This window comes from Coenobita brevimanus, chromosome 75 (assembly GCF_032717465.1).
Source record: "Coenobita brevimanus isolate Jiangsu-jjx chromosome 75, ASM3271746v2, whole genome shotgun sequence".
Lineage (NCBI taxonomy): Eukaryota > Metazoa > Arthropoda > Malacostraca > Decapoda > Coenobitidae > Coenobita > Coenobita brevimanus.
Window position 1 is genome coordinate 31,103,563 of NC_137028.1, and position 13,718 is coordinate 31,117,280.

Consider the following 13,718-nt stretch of genomic DNA (forward strand, 5'->3'; position numbering starts at 1 on the left):
TTTTCCCAGTTCACATTTTTCTTCGGGTCCTGGATGTGACATGGAATAATAACTTCCAGGTCACCAGCTGTTGTGCAAGGTGAACGAGGAACGAGGAAACAAACCTTACCCAAGAGTCTGGTCGTTGGTTTTGTGTGTGTATGTGTGTGTGTGTGTGTGTGTGTGTGTGTGTGTGTGTGTGTGTGTGTGTGTGTGTGTGTGTGTGTGTGTGTAAGTAGACGTAGCCGAGGGGTGTAAATGTACAGCGAAGGTTATCTGGTTGAATCGTTGGTGGGAGAGGCACTAGGAGAGAGTAATGGTGAGGTGTTGTTGGAGATGTTGGCCTTCTCCGCTCCGGTATTCTCTTCGTATTTTAAATGGGATTATGAAATAGGCAGATTTGGATCGATAGGGTTTATTGTAAGACATAAAAGTTTTGGGCATTTATGGATTTAGAGAAAGCGTATGATAGAATTGATAGGGAGGCTTTGTGGACTGTTTTAAGATTGTATGGACTTGATGGTAGGTTACTAAAAGGGGTGAAAAGTTTTTATGTAAATAGTAGAGCGTGTGTAAGAGTGGGAAATGCTGTGAGTGATTGGTTTCCCGTGAGAGTGGGGCTGCGACAGGGATGTGTGATGTCGCCTTGGTTGTTTAATATTTACATGGATGGTGTTGTAAGGGAGGTGAATGCAAGAGTTTTAGGTGGTCTGAGTCTGGTAAATGTTGATGGAGGAGAGTGGAATCTGAAGCAGCTGCTGTTTGCAGATGATACTGCACTGGTGACTGATTCAGAGGAGAGATTGAGACAGTTGGTAGAGGAGTTTGGAAGGGTGTGTGAAAGGAGGAAATTGAAAGTAAATGAGAATAAGAGTAAAGTGATGAAGTGTACGAGGTTGATAGATGGTAGGGGGATGAATATAGTTTTGAATGGTGAGTTGCTTGAGGAGGTAGATTGTTTTAAATATCTAGGGTCACATGTTGCTGTGGATGGAAGAATAGATGCAGAAGTGAAGTTTAGAATAAATGAAGTAGGAAAGGTGCTGGGAGGAATGAAAAAAGTGTTTAAATGTCGTTCGCTTAGAATGGATGTAAAGAGAAGGCTGTATGAGGGTGTTGTGGTACCGACTGCATTATATGGGTCTGAAACTTGGAATATGGGTGTAGCAGAGAGGAAAAGTTTGAATGTAATGGAGATGAGATGTCTGAGGAGTATGTGTGGAGTGACGCGTATGGATCGGGTCCGAAATGATGAAGTGCGAAGGAGAACTGGAGTTGTTCGGGAGATGGCTGGTAGAGTTGAGCAGAGGGTGTTGCAATGGTTTGGGCATATGGAGAGAATGGATAATGAGCGATTGGTGAAAAAGATAACTAGATCTGATGTGAGAGGTGTAAGGCTGAGAGGAAGACCACGAATAGGATGGATGGACAGTGTGAAGAGAGCGCTGGATGCGCGAGGGATGTCTGTTGAGCAAGGAAGAGTGGCTGTGCGTGACAGAAATAAATGGAGAGAAATTGTGAATGAATAAGTGATGACGCAGCCCTGAGGGGATATTCTCCCGCATTTGGTCTGAGCAGCTAGTCAGGTCAGGTGCGGGTAAGGGGATGGGTCTGTTATGATGTGGCAGGGGTAAACCAGTTCTGCTGTCGGGCCCTGCTGCGGATGTCACTGATTGCATTGCCCAGTTGACCCTTGTGCGGTGTGGTGCGGTGAGGATCTGTCCGTTCTCCCCTTTGGGGCTAAGATGCGAATGAATGTGTTTGAATGGATGAGTAAATGAAGAGTGAGTCGTCCTGTCTCGGCTACCTCCCTTTCCTTGGGGGAAGCAGCCTAGGTATATAGATAGATAGATAGATAAAAGTTAAGAACTTGGCGTGACCCGTGTAGCCTATGGTTAGTAGCAGTTTGTGCTACCTGCTGTCCTCCTACTTTACTCTCACTCTCCTACTCCCTATCGCTCTCTTCTTGTCTAACTCTTGTTCTCTCCTGCCCGACTCTTTCTGACTCACACTCCTGCATGTGATATCGGACTTATATCTCCCTCTAGCTTCAGGCTAAAGTGTGTGGGCGTACGTGTGCGTGTTTGTCAGGTTTCCGGCACATGATCAGAGGTGTTTGGCATTCTTGATAAGTCTTAGGTAAGGGGATGTTTAGTTATCTCTTCCTGGAGAACTTCAGACATAACTACCTGTTTTACATATTGTTACCTATAGCTATATAGCTGCATACAGTAATTTACATGTAGTATTGTGTTATAACACATTATGCTTACATATCGCTCGCTCACACCCATTGTCGTACCAACGACAGTCATAATGTATTAATACATACATATACACATTACAATTAATTTGCAAGTTACTTAAGTGAAGTACATGTTGTAAAAGTTACATGACCGTGATAATGTAGTGATTATAACTGTAGTCATTGTAGTAATATAATTGTAACATAATAAAATGGTACATGTATAGTAGATATATAAATATAATAGTAATATTAAAATAATGGCAAGTCTACTGTAGTCAATTATACAATTTTTATGAGAAGGACTTGCTGTATATATTCATATATAAATGAGACATAGTAGTATATTATAACACAATACTATAAAATAATTATGTAACATATTGTTACCTACAGCTATATTGCTGCGTACAGTAGTTACATATAGTATATTATGCCTACGTGTGTGTGTGTGTGTGTGTGTGTGTGTGTGTGTGTGTGTGTGTGTTAGATAATAGTGGTAGTTTTAGGAGGAAATAATAGCGTTTACCCTTTTTACCAATGCGACGTCTTTCCTTTATTCTTGCTCTGCTTAGATGAGATCATTTACCATAGATAAGACTTTTTTGTATGTATCAGTTGTTGCTTCCCTTCATTATCCAATTTCTCTAGAAGAGATTTCACTTTAACTGAGTAAAATAGCCACACGATAGCAAGAGCAGACCAAAATGAGATAAAACTGAAAAGGCAAAAGTGAAAAAGATCAGGAAAACTTTGGAAAATTAAAAGAAAAAGTGGAAAAAGCAGTGCTTGTAAAGGGGAACCATAACCGTTTCAGACACTTTAAGGAGTTTACCAAAGACTCGTTTTCCGTGGCAACGGGTGTCGGAGAAAATGGAATGCGTGTTAGAGAGAGAGAGAGAGAGAGAGAGAGAGAGAGAGAGGGAGGGAGGGAGAGAGAAATGAAAGGTGTTGTTTGGTGTGGTATGATATTGACTGGTATAACAAGGAATGGTGTGGGGTGGTGTGGAGTGGGGTGAAGTGAGTGCAGTTGCGTGGAGTGAGAACCCTTTCACTCTGACACTTGATATTGTAAGGCCTGAGGCAGAGGGGCAGACACAAAGGCAGAGAGAGAGAGAGAGAGAGAGAGAGAGAGAGAGAGAAAGGAATGGTAGAGGAAGTGGAAAAGGAGAAGAGAAGAGATGAGAAAAATGGAAAGATAGGCGAGGTAGTGAAAGGAAGGGAAGGGACGGAAAAGCAAGAGACGGGGGTGCAAACTAAGAGAAGGTATGGGATGGGAGGGGCAGGAAATGATAAGAGAATGTGAGAAAAGAGAAAAGAGGAGAAGAGAAGAGGAATGGAATGTTGCAGGGTGGAGTGTAGAAAAATGTACAGATACAGAGGCAGACAGAAGGGGGAGTCATAAGTGATGTGAACCGAGCAGAGGGGAAATCGGTAAATGAGACGAATCAAAGGGCTGAAAGAAAGGACAGAGAGAGAGAGAGAGAGAGAGAGAGAGAGAGAGGGTGGGGAGAAGAAAGGAAAATAAAGGTAAAGGACAGGGAAAGCGAAGATAAAGACACTGCAAGAGTGAATCATTACAAAGAACCTGAACCCCTTTTTGCTTGGTTGATGGCCAGGTATAGTCAGGTTTCCAGGGATGGTCTATTGGTAACCAAGGAGATTCAGTCATACCTTGTAACCACGGATCTTCGAAATTCATGCAACCACGACTTAATATTTCAAGTTAATGAGGTAAACCAGTTCCGTTAGATGAGAACACACTATTTTTACCCCACATCTTTGTCCCTCTTCACGGCCACCTAGTACCATCCTCCCTTTGTTTTCCGTTTAGCACCATTATGTATGTTTGTGTTATTTTATTGTACTGTTTGATTTTTTATATATACTTTTAGGGACACTCCCTATAGTGAGAAAAGCCTCTTCACTAACCTTTCTCTCTCTCTCTCTCCCTCTCTGTCGTGTGTGTGTGTGTGTGTGTGTGTGTGTGTGTGTGTGTGTGTGCGCGTGCGTGCGTGCGTGCGTGCGTGCGTGCGTGCCTGCTTGCTTGTGTGTGTGTGTGTGTGTGTGTGTGTGTGTGTGTGTGTGTGTGTGTGTGTGTGTGTGTGTGTGTGTGTGTGTGTGTGTGTGTGTGTGTGTGTGTGTGTGTGTGTGTGTGTGTGTGTGTGTGTGTGTGTGTGTGTGTGTGTGTGTGTGTGTGTGTGTGTGTGTGTGTGTGTGTGTGTGTGTGTGTGTGTGTGACAGACAGACACAAAAGAAACACCGACAGACAGAGGAGCGGTATTACCAAGGTAATCATTACAGTGAAGACATTTGTGATCTTTATTATTTTTTTTTTTTTAATGTGTATGACTCTGGGCATAGGCTTCAAAGCCTGCTCTCAAGGCCCTGTTGTCATCCTACATACATACACCTCTCTACATGTCACCACTTCGGCGCTAACACCCACCGTCCATATTGAATACATGCTAGGGCTGTCTCATACAGGACTGGTATATTGGTATTAGCTTATAGTGTTCATATGAAACCTTATTTTTTTTCTGTTGATGTATGATAATCGTATACATAAACCCATCAGTACATCTGTCTTCTTCACGTAAGGAAAATGCTGGTAAAAATACACACTATAAAAGCAGCATCTATTAATAGCCTTCCATCCCTTTTCAACGAATCTATCTTCCAGTAACACCACTCCCTTGCCATGTCCAGGCTGCTTGACTGGGAGGCTTGACGTTGTGACCATGGGTGCTTTTCCCATATTCCAACTCAGTGCAGGTGAAATTCTGAACGGAACTGTAGCCTACATACAGAGTGAAGCATCTTTGTCTCACTGACCTGGGTGTGATTCTCAGCCATATTTACGATCGATTGATTACTGTAGATGATGATGATGGCTAATTACTGTAGCCAAGAAATGTTTTGGCAGGAAGAACTGGAGACAGGGAAAGTTTCTACCCTCTCCTTTCTTCGTCCTTGTGTCCCAAACAGGCAACAATTGACAATTTTCCCCTCGTAGCCAGGAATTGATTTTGACGAAAGAACGCAAGACAGGGAAAGATTCTAATGTCGCTGATCATCCTGCAAAAGCTGATCTGAGATGCGACATGGAATCCACACTGTAACATGGTCTCCTCCTCACCGCTCATGCTGAAGCTTTGTTTACCTGCCAGTGTTACCTGTGTTCATGAAGTTGGAACACCTTAATTAATACTCCGGTTAGAGTATCTTGCATTATTCTGGAGTTAAGATATCCCATTTAACTTTATGAAGACGGAATAACCCGTACTCTGTAAAGTTTGAATGTCCCAGGTTTAATTTTTAAGTTAGAATATCTCGTTTTATTTAATGAAGTTAGAGTATCCCGCTTACCTCTCTGAAGTTAGTATATTTCGTTTAACTCTGAAATTAGGATATACCATAATCTGAAGTTAGAATCTCTCGTTCAACTTTGACTTTAGAATATCATGCTTGATTATAATATTATAATACCTCATTTAATTCTGAAATTAGAAAATCCGGTTTCTCATTACGTTATGATACTTTCTTACTATTTCCAGTTATGCTACTCATCTTACTAGAAACTTTTCGACTTGTAGGAGTAAGGTGAGATGGAACAAAGGGAGATGGAAGGAATGGGCAAATAAGGGAAGAGAAAAGGGAGGATAGAGGGAGTGCATACAATAAAGGAATAAAGCATCCTTACCACTTACTTATGGAAGGTGGATACATAGCGCCCAGGCTATGATATGTGAAAGTGTGTTGTTACTTATCGCACGTCGAGCATGGACAGTCGACCCAGTTTAGTGTTTTTTTTTTTTTCCAACTCCAGTTCTAGCCTGGCTTATTAGCATCACATTATTGCATCTGTGAAAGTTTTTTAATCATCAGTTGGCTATTATTATCAGACATACTATCATTCAGTTAGCTATTGGCCATTTTAGGTTCGTTGTATCCACTCTATATAGTGCTACAATCAGGTGACTCTACACTGAGTGCCAAGCTAAATGGTTTGTATGGTTACCACAGTGCTGGGTGGTAACCATATAAAAAGATGACCGCCTGTTGGACTACCGCATTGGATTAAGGCGCTCCACATGGATGTGTTACGGTATATTAAGGGTTTTCATATCTAAGGACTGTTGGGATTTATGGCTCAATTAATCCCACACAGAGGCGATGGACTTGTCATTCTCGTCTTGCAGGTCAGGACTAAGGGTACCCCAATGAAGGATTAAATGATAGGGGCATCGTCAGTTATATTCTCTTCATTTTTTTTTTACCACGTATGTATTTTGATTTGGAAACAGGTACGTCTCATTAACCATTAGCATTGTTCACTTGTTTCATTTATTTCTAAGTTAATGATATGCTCCTTCGTCGGCCCTATGGTTAATCGTGCTATAGAAAACACAGTAATCTTCCAGAGTCATTCAAACACTTGACTGAATAACCTTCCCTTTCCTGTTCACGTTGATTTTGCCTCCGTGTACATCAGCTGCCCCAATCAAGAAAGGATGGACAGGTACACATACAGATGAAAGTGCTCATTACCCGCTGGCTCGTAAAAAAGCTTCTCTTGCCAGAGGCACGTTGATTTTGCCGTCATAGGAGCACAAAAGTGGCCATAGTATTCTTTAGAAGAAGGCAGTCTGTTCTCTCTCTCTCTCTCTCTCTCTCTCTCTCTCTCTCTCTCACACACACACACACACACACACACACACACACACACACACACACACACAACCATATTAATTCTGAGCGGTCTCGACAACGTAATTGCCCTCAAACATAAGTCGCCTTAAAAATAAGAGTCATACACACACACACACACACACACACACACACACACACACACACACACACACACATTATAATTATATATATATATATATATATATATATATATATATATATATATATATATATATATATATATATTTATATATATATATATATATGTATATATATGTTTATTTATTTATTTATTTATTTATTCAGAACATCGAAATTTATATTGCAACTCTGGGTCACCCCATATAGTAAGAGAGAGAGAGAGAGAGAGAGAGAGAGAGAGAGAGAGTGTGTGTGGCAAGGCTTCTGCAATTCATGCTGTTAACACAAGTGACATGAACGGTGGGCATGTCTTATCTGTTGTCGGGAAGAGAGAGAGAGAGAGAGAGAGAGAGAGAGAGAAGTGGCAAGGCTTCCGCGATTCGCATTGTTTACATAGTGACATGAACAGTAGGCATACCTTATCTTTTGTCGGGAGAGAGAGAGAGAGAGAGAGAGGGAGATTACAAAAATTCTCTCTCTCTCTCTCTCTCTCTCTCTCTCTCTCTCTCTTTCACCCATGATCACATGAAGCATATCACGTCCTAACACTATAATTAGCCTCGTCTATCATCATCCAGGTAATAAAAGTCTCATATATTCCACTTTAATTTTTAAAAAGGCACGAGAGAGAGAGAGAAGGGGGGGGGGCAGTAGGCATCACTATAGCTAAGAACGCCTGCCTGTTTGTAAAGTATATACCTGGTGTGTTGATGGAATTGCCTGGTGTGTTGATGGAATTACATGGTGTTGATGGAATTACCTGGTGTGTTGATGGAATTACCTGGTGTGTTGATGGAATTACATGGTGTTGATGGAATTACCTGGTGTGTTGATGGAATTACCTGGTGTGTTGATGGAATTACCTGGTGTGTTGATGGAATTACCCGGTGTTGGTATAAATTGGATTAGTTCTGTGATATGTCGCCTCCCTCACGTTTGATGATCACTGACATGAAATTCACGATACGAGACCCTTATTCAATGACAAGATTCTACCTTGACGCGAGGTGCGGATGGGGAGGCCTTCACGCGGAGGCACTAAAACATGATATGCGAGAATTTTATCGTGCTTTCTACCCCCAAAAATCGGTGAGATGAGGATGCTGACAAAAATTCGATCCTTTGACCCGAATTCTCGTTGGTTAAGGAAGGTCCCTAATACCATTACCTAAATAACTTACCCGTATTTTGCCTAGTACATTTTATTCTCCCTATTACATAAGCCATTCTAATATCGCCATACACTGCATAGATAATGCGCAGAAGGATACTTATCAGCCGTATCCAAAAATGAGTCGTTAAGGAAGAGGTGTTAGGGGGGCTTCCTTACTCGACGAGAATGCCTGGCCTGGTCTGTGCCTTATCTCTTGGACAGGGAAATTCCACCTAGCCACTCCAGAACAAGGCACAAGGCTGAGGTGTATGGCGATCTGACCCTTCTTCCGGGAAAGGTGCCTCATTAGAAAGGAATGCTCTTGTACTCTTGTCATATATGGAGGTTACCTGGCCTCCCTTCGCTACCCATGCTACGGTGCCGGAGATGAAGTCTAGTGTGATCCCTGCTGTGTGGTGCGTCTTGTTCCTTGTGTGTTGATCGCAGGCTTGGCAACCACTCTGTTAGACTATGTGATCCTTGCGATGGGAGGTGTTCAGGTGTAAGGCAATCTGTAGTATATAAGGAATTAACTTGTACAGCTGCAGGCACTCCCGCGTGTTACAGGGGCACGAGGGTTTAAAGAGATGTGGCACCACTGTGATTATTTACTTCGAAACTGCCCACGTGAGTGAAGCGGAGTAACTTTGATATAGTTGTGTTAAGGAAAGATGTTTGTTGTATGTAAGCTCCATTTCACAAGGTTGACATTTCAACCCGAATTATTGGTATAATTTACATTGTTCTATATAAAGATACTAATCGCCCTTATATGACGTATTATGACTGCCCACAGTTTTGAGGTGAACTGGCGTGTAAAGGAGGGTGGGAAGGGAGGGAGGGTGTGCCCCAACCCCACCTGGGGTAAGAGGGAGGATCCCCCCCATTGAGTCAGAGAGAGAGAGGTGGGGGGGGGGGTGCTATAAGCTTCGCACAAGACACGGTGAGACGAGACCACATCTGCTTCATTACCCTCAACACGGAAACTCAGCAGTACTGAACAATCGTAAAATAATGAGTAACTTCATGAACTATGTTTATGTGAGGAATAACTCATGATAAAAAGGGAGAACTATATGTTTCAGTTTATGTATTAAGGAAATATGACGCTGTATAATCATAAACTGTGGGTGAAACCATGCCTTTGACTTGGGAAGAGACTGATCCAGACTGAGACTTGTGGATGGCTGCCTTCAGAGATCAAGGTCAACCCACTCTAGTAGTGTTAAACTTATCTTTATAATGTTTATAACATTTTAGGCTAAAAGACTAAATAAGATGGTGATCCTAGCATTAACACCTACAGTGAGACAAAAACTGATAATGGAGTTAAACTGCTTAATAACTAATGAAGGATTTTGATACACCAAATGAATATGGTTAAGTATACGGTATATATATATATATATATATATATATATATATATATATATATATATATATATATATATATATATATATATATATATATATATATAGATTTAATTGTGTGTGCATGTGTGTGTGTGTGTGAGAGAGAGAGAGAGAGAGAGAGAGAGAGAGAGAGAGACAGACAGACAGACAGACAGACAGACAGACAGAGAGATTCACTCTTGCTTATAGCGTTATCAGCCAAAAACTGATGGCGTGATTCAACTTGTTAAGATTGTTTAGGCTAAATTTTCGAGCCATGTTCCCACAACACCATCACTACCACCATCACCACCTCTCATTCCATGAGGAGCTTAGTTGCTGGTAGTATATAACGTCCATATAGGACTATGCATTAAAGTGACACGATACTAATTGTTTATAAATAATACTGAGTAAAATGCCGTCAGTTTTATATAGTAAAAGGTGTCAGGATGTGGCTGAAGGTCTTGGCTATACCAGTGTTTCGGACGCTGTATATTAGTCCGATTCGTTTCTTCTGTCATATTGACTTGTTTATTGAATGAAATCCATTTTGACTCTGACAGGAAGAAGGGATAAACTAGAATATTTTTTTTTACAGTCCTCTAATATATGCTAACTATTCCTGACCGCACAGTAGCTGGGTATAGAAACCATCCAAGCATATTCGTCTTGTTAGTTCTGCACCCAATCACACTTAAGAAGAAGGTTGGGCAGCTAATCATGATTTAACCCAGATTTCTTCACCTCGCCGGTGAGGAAGCTATGTCCACTGTTGCCTTACAGTCTGCCAGAAACTACGCTTGTAATGGAATGAGAGGTGGTGATGGTGGTGGGAACATGGTTCGAAAATTTATCCTAAACAATCTTAACAAGTTTAATCACACTATCAGTTTTGGGCTAATATGGGTAGAGGCAAAGAGTGACTCTCTCTCTCTCTCTCTCACACACACACACACACACACACACACACACACACACACACACAATTAAATTATATATATATATATATATATATATATATATATATATATATATATATATATATATATATATATATATATATATATATATATATATATATATATATACAGTATATATATATATATATATATATATACACCGTATACTTAACCATATTCATTTGGTGTATCAAAATCCTTCATTAATTATTAAGCAGTTTAACTCCATTATCAGTTTTTGTCTCAGTGTAGGTGTTAATGCAAGGATCACCATCTTATTTAGTCTTTTAGCCTAAGATGTTATAATCATTATAAAGATAAGATTAACACTACTAGAGTGGGTTGACCTTGATCTCTGAAGGCTGCCATCCACACGTCTCAGTCTGGATCAGTCTCTTCCCAAGTCAAAGGCATGGTTTCACCCACAGTTTATGATTATACAGCGTAATATTTCCTTAATACATAAACTGAAACATATAGTTCTCCCTTTTTATCATGAGTTATTCCTCACATAAACATAGTTCATGAAGTTACTCATTATTTTACGATTGTTCAGTACTGCTGAGTTTCCGTGTTGAGGGTAATGAAGGGAAGCAGATGTGGTCTCGTCTCACCGTGTCATGTGCGAAGCTTACAGCACCCCCCCCCCCACCTCTCTCTCTGACTCCATGGGGGGAATCCTCCCTCTTACCCCAGGTGGGGTTGGGGAACACCCTCCCTCCCCTCCCACCCTCCTTTACACGCCAGTTCACCTGAAAACTGTGGGCAGTCATAATACGTCATATAAGGGCGATTATTATCTTTATATAGAACAATGTAAATTATACCAATAATTCGGGTTGAAATGTCAACCTTGTGAAATGGAGCTTACATACAACAAACATCTTTCCTTAACACAACTATATCAAAGTTACTCCGCTTCACTCACGTGGGCTGTTTCGAAGTAAATAATCACAGTGGTGCCACATCTCTTTAAACCCTCGTGCCCCTGTAACACGCGGGAGTGCCTGCAGCTGTACATCTTGTTTTTTTTCCATCCTTACCCACCTTCCTAACTACCTACCTTCTTTCTTCCCTGCCTACCTACCTACCATCTTTCCTCCCTACCTACCTACCTTCTTACCTCCCGACGAACTTTTCATCCTCCCTACCGTACTTCCCTGATTACCTCACTACCTACCACCTTTTCTACGTACCTACTTACCTCCCTTCTGACTACTTGCCTACCTACCTACCTCCCTGTCTACCCAATCCCTGTCTACCTCCCTACCTACCGCCTGGCTTATCTACCTCCCACCTCACCTGTTTCCACCCCCTAATGAGGCAGCGATACGGGAGTTATTCTGTTTCCTCGGATTCTTCCTTTTATTTTCCTAACACTTTTCCACTTAGGCGTCATTTCTTTAATATCTTTACCATTTCTCATTAATATTGGCCCCATTGCCCCTTGGACCCATAGCCGCAAACACTTTTTTTTCTTTGATTTAGGCTTTTTTTACAGTGATATGAGTTTAAACATTACTCCATATAATCACACCAATTTTGTGATCCTACAGTACTGTATATATATTTGCATGCTCGTTAATTACCATGGCAATTTGCACAGGAGTTTATTAGTGTAATGTAATTGTGTGGAAACCATTTTTATTTCCTTGCGAATGTTGGCAATCTTGTTAGTTTTGCAATTTGCCAGTGCCCATTGGATTGTACCGAAATTGCAATCAGGGCATGAATTATTGCTTTTTAATCACCCTTGCCAGTGATACCAAATTTGTGTTTTTACTTCACTGAATAAGGAGAGTGTATGTGAGTGAGGTGAAGAGGGGGAGAGGGAGGGGGAGACCAGGGGTGAGATAGAGAGATGGAGTGGAAAGGTATATGAAAGAAGGGTGTGTGAGCTGGGGAAATAGCAGTGAAATGGCTGGGGGGACAGGGCGACATGGAGGCGATTTGTTTGTGGCCAATCCTTACGGGATTGAAGCGTCTGTAATAGATAGATAGAGAGAATAAAGAAATATGCAGTGCGAGTATAAGTGGTTGGGGAATGGCTGGGAGAAGAAGAGATGAGAGGAGGGAAGAAGAGATCAGTAGGGCGGAAGTAGTGGAAGCGATGAAGAAGATTAAGTTGGGAAAGGCCCCAGGAATTGATGGAGTGTGTGGTGAAATGCTTAGGTATGGGGGTGAGTTTGTTGTGGAGTGGATATGGAAGTTGTGTAGATTGGCTTGGGAAGAGGGAAGGGTTCCAGAGGACTGGAAGTCAGGTATAATTGTTCCTTTATACAAAGGAAAAGGGGAGAGAGAAGTATGTGGTAACCATAGGGGTATTTACCTACTTAGTGTGACTGGTAAAATATATGGTAGAATACTCATTGATAGGGTTAGGCATATGACAGAGGAGCTAGTTGGAGAAGAACAAGGGGGATTTAGGAAGGGAAAAGGGTGTGTAGATCAGATATTTGTTCTAAGATGTTTAGTGGAGAAGTATCTAGAGAAGGGAAGGAAAGTGCATGCTGCCTTCATGGACTCGGAGAAAGCTTATGACAGAATAGATAGGCAAGGTATGTGGACGGTATTAAGAATATATGGAGTGGAGGGGAAATTGTTGAGTGCTGTGAAGAGTATGTACAAGGGAGCTAGGGTTACTGTGCGAGTGGATGGTGAGCTGAGTGAGTTCATTGATCTCAATGTGGGACTGAAACAGGGTTGTGTGATGTCTCCATGGCTGTTTAATATATACATGGATGGCGTTGTAAAGGAGGTGCAGGGTAGGTCAGTGGATGTGGGGGTGGCTCTAATGAATGAAGGTGAGATTTGGAAGCTTCCGATGTTGCTGTTTGCTGATGATACAGTACTGTTGAGTGAAAATGAATGGGAGTTGCAAGGTTTGGTGAATAAATTTGGGACAGTGTGTAGGAGGAGGAATCTGAAAGTTAATGTAAACAAAAGGAAAGTTATGGTGTTTGAGAGGAATGAAGTCACAGAGTGTGCAGTGAGGTTGGATGGTGAGGATATGGAGAATGTGAGTGCATTCAAGTACTTGGGTAGTGTGATGAGTAGGGTTGGAACTTTGGGGGATGAAGTGCGTGAAAGGGTACATCAGAGAAGGAAGGTTGTTGGTTCACTGAAAGCAGTGATGAGAAATAGAGAGGTGAGT

At 41.5% G+C, this 13,718-nt stretch overlaps 1 protein-coding gene across 1 annotated transcript in view; it reads left to right on the forward strand.

Moving 5' to 3' along the window:
* The window catches only part of LOC145408102 (tachykinin-like peptides receptor 86C), a 187,203-nt gene that overhangs the window by 84,130 nt on the left and 89,355 nt on the right, over positions 1 to 13,718 (forward strand). The gene's annotated exons all lie outside the window — the stretch shown is intronic.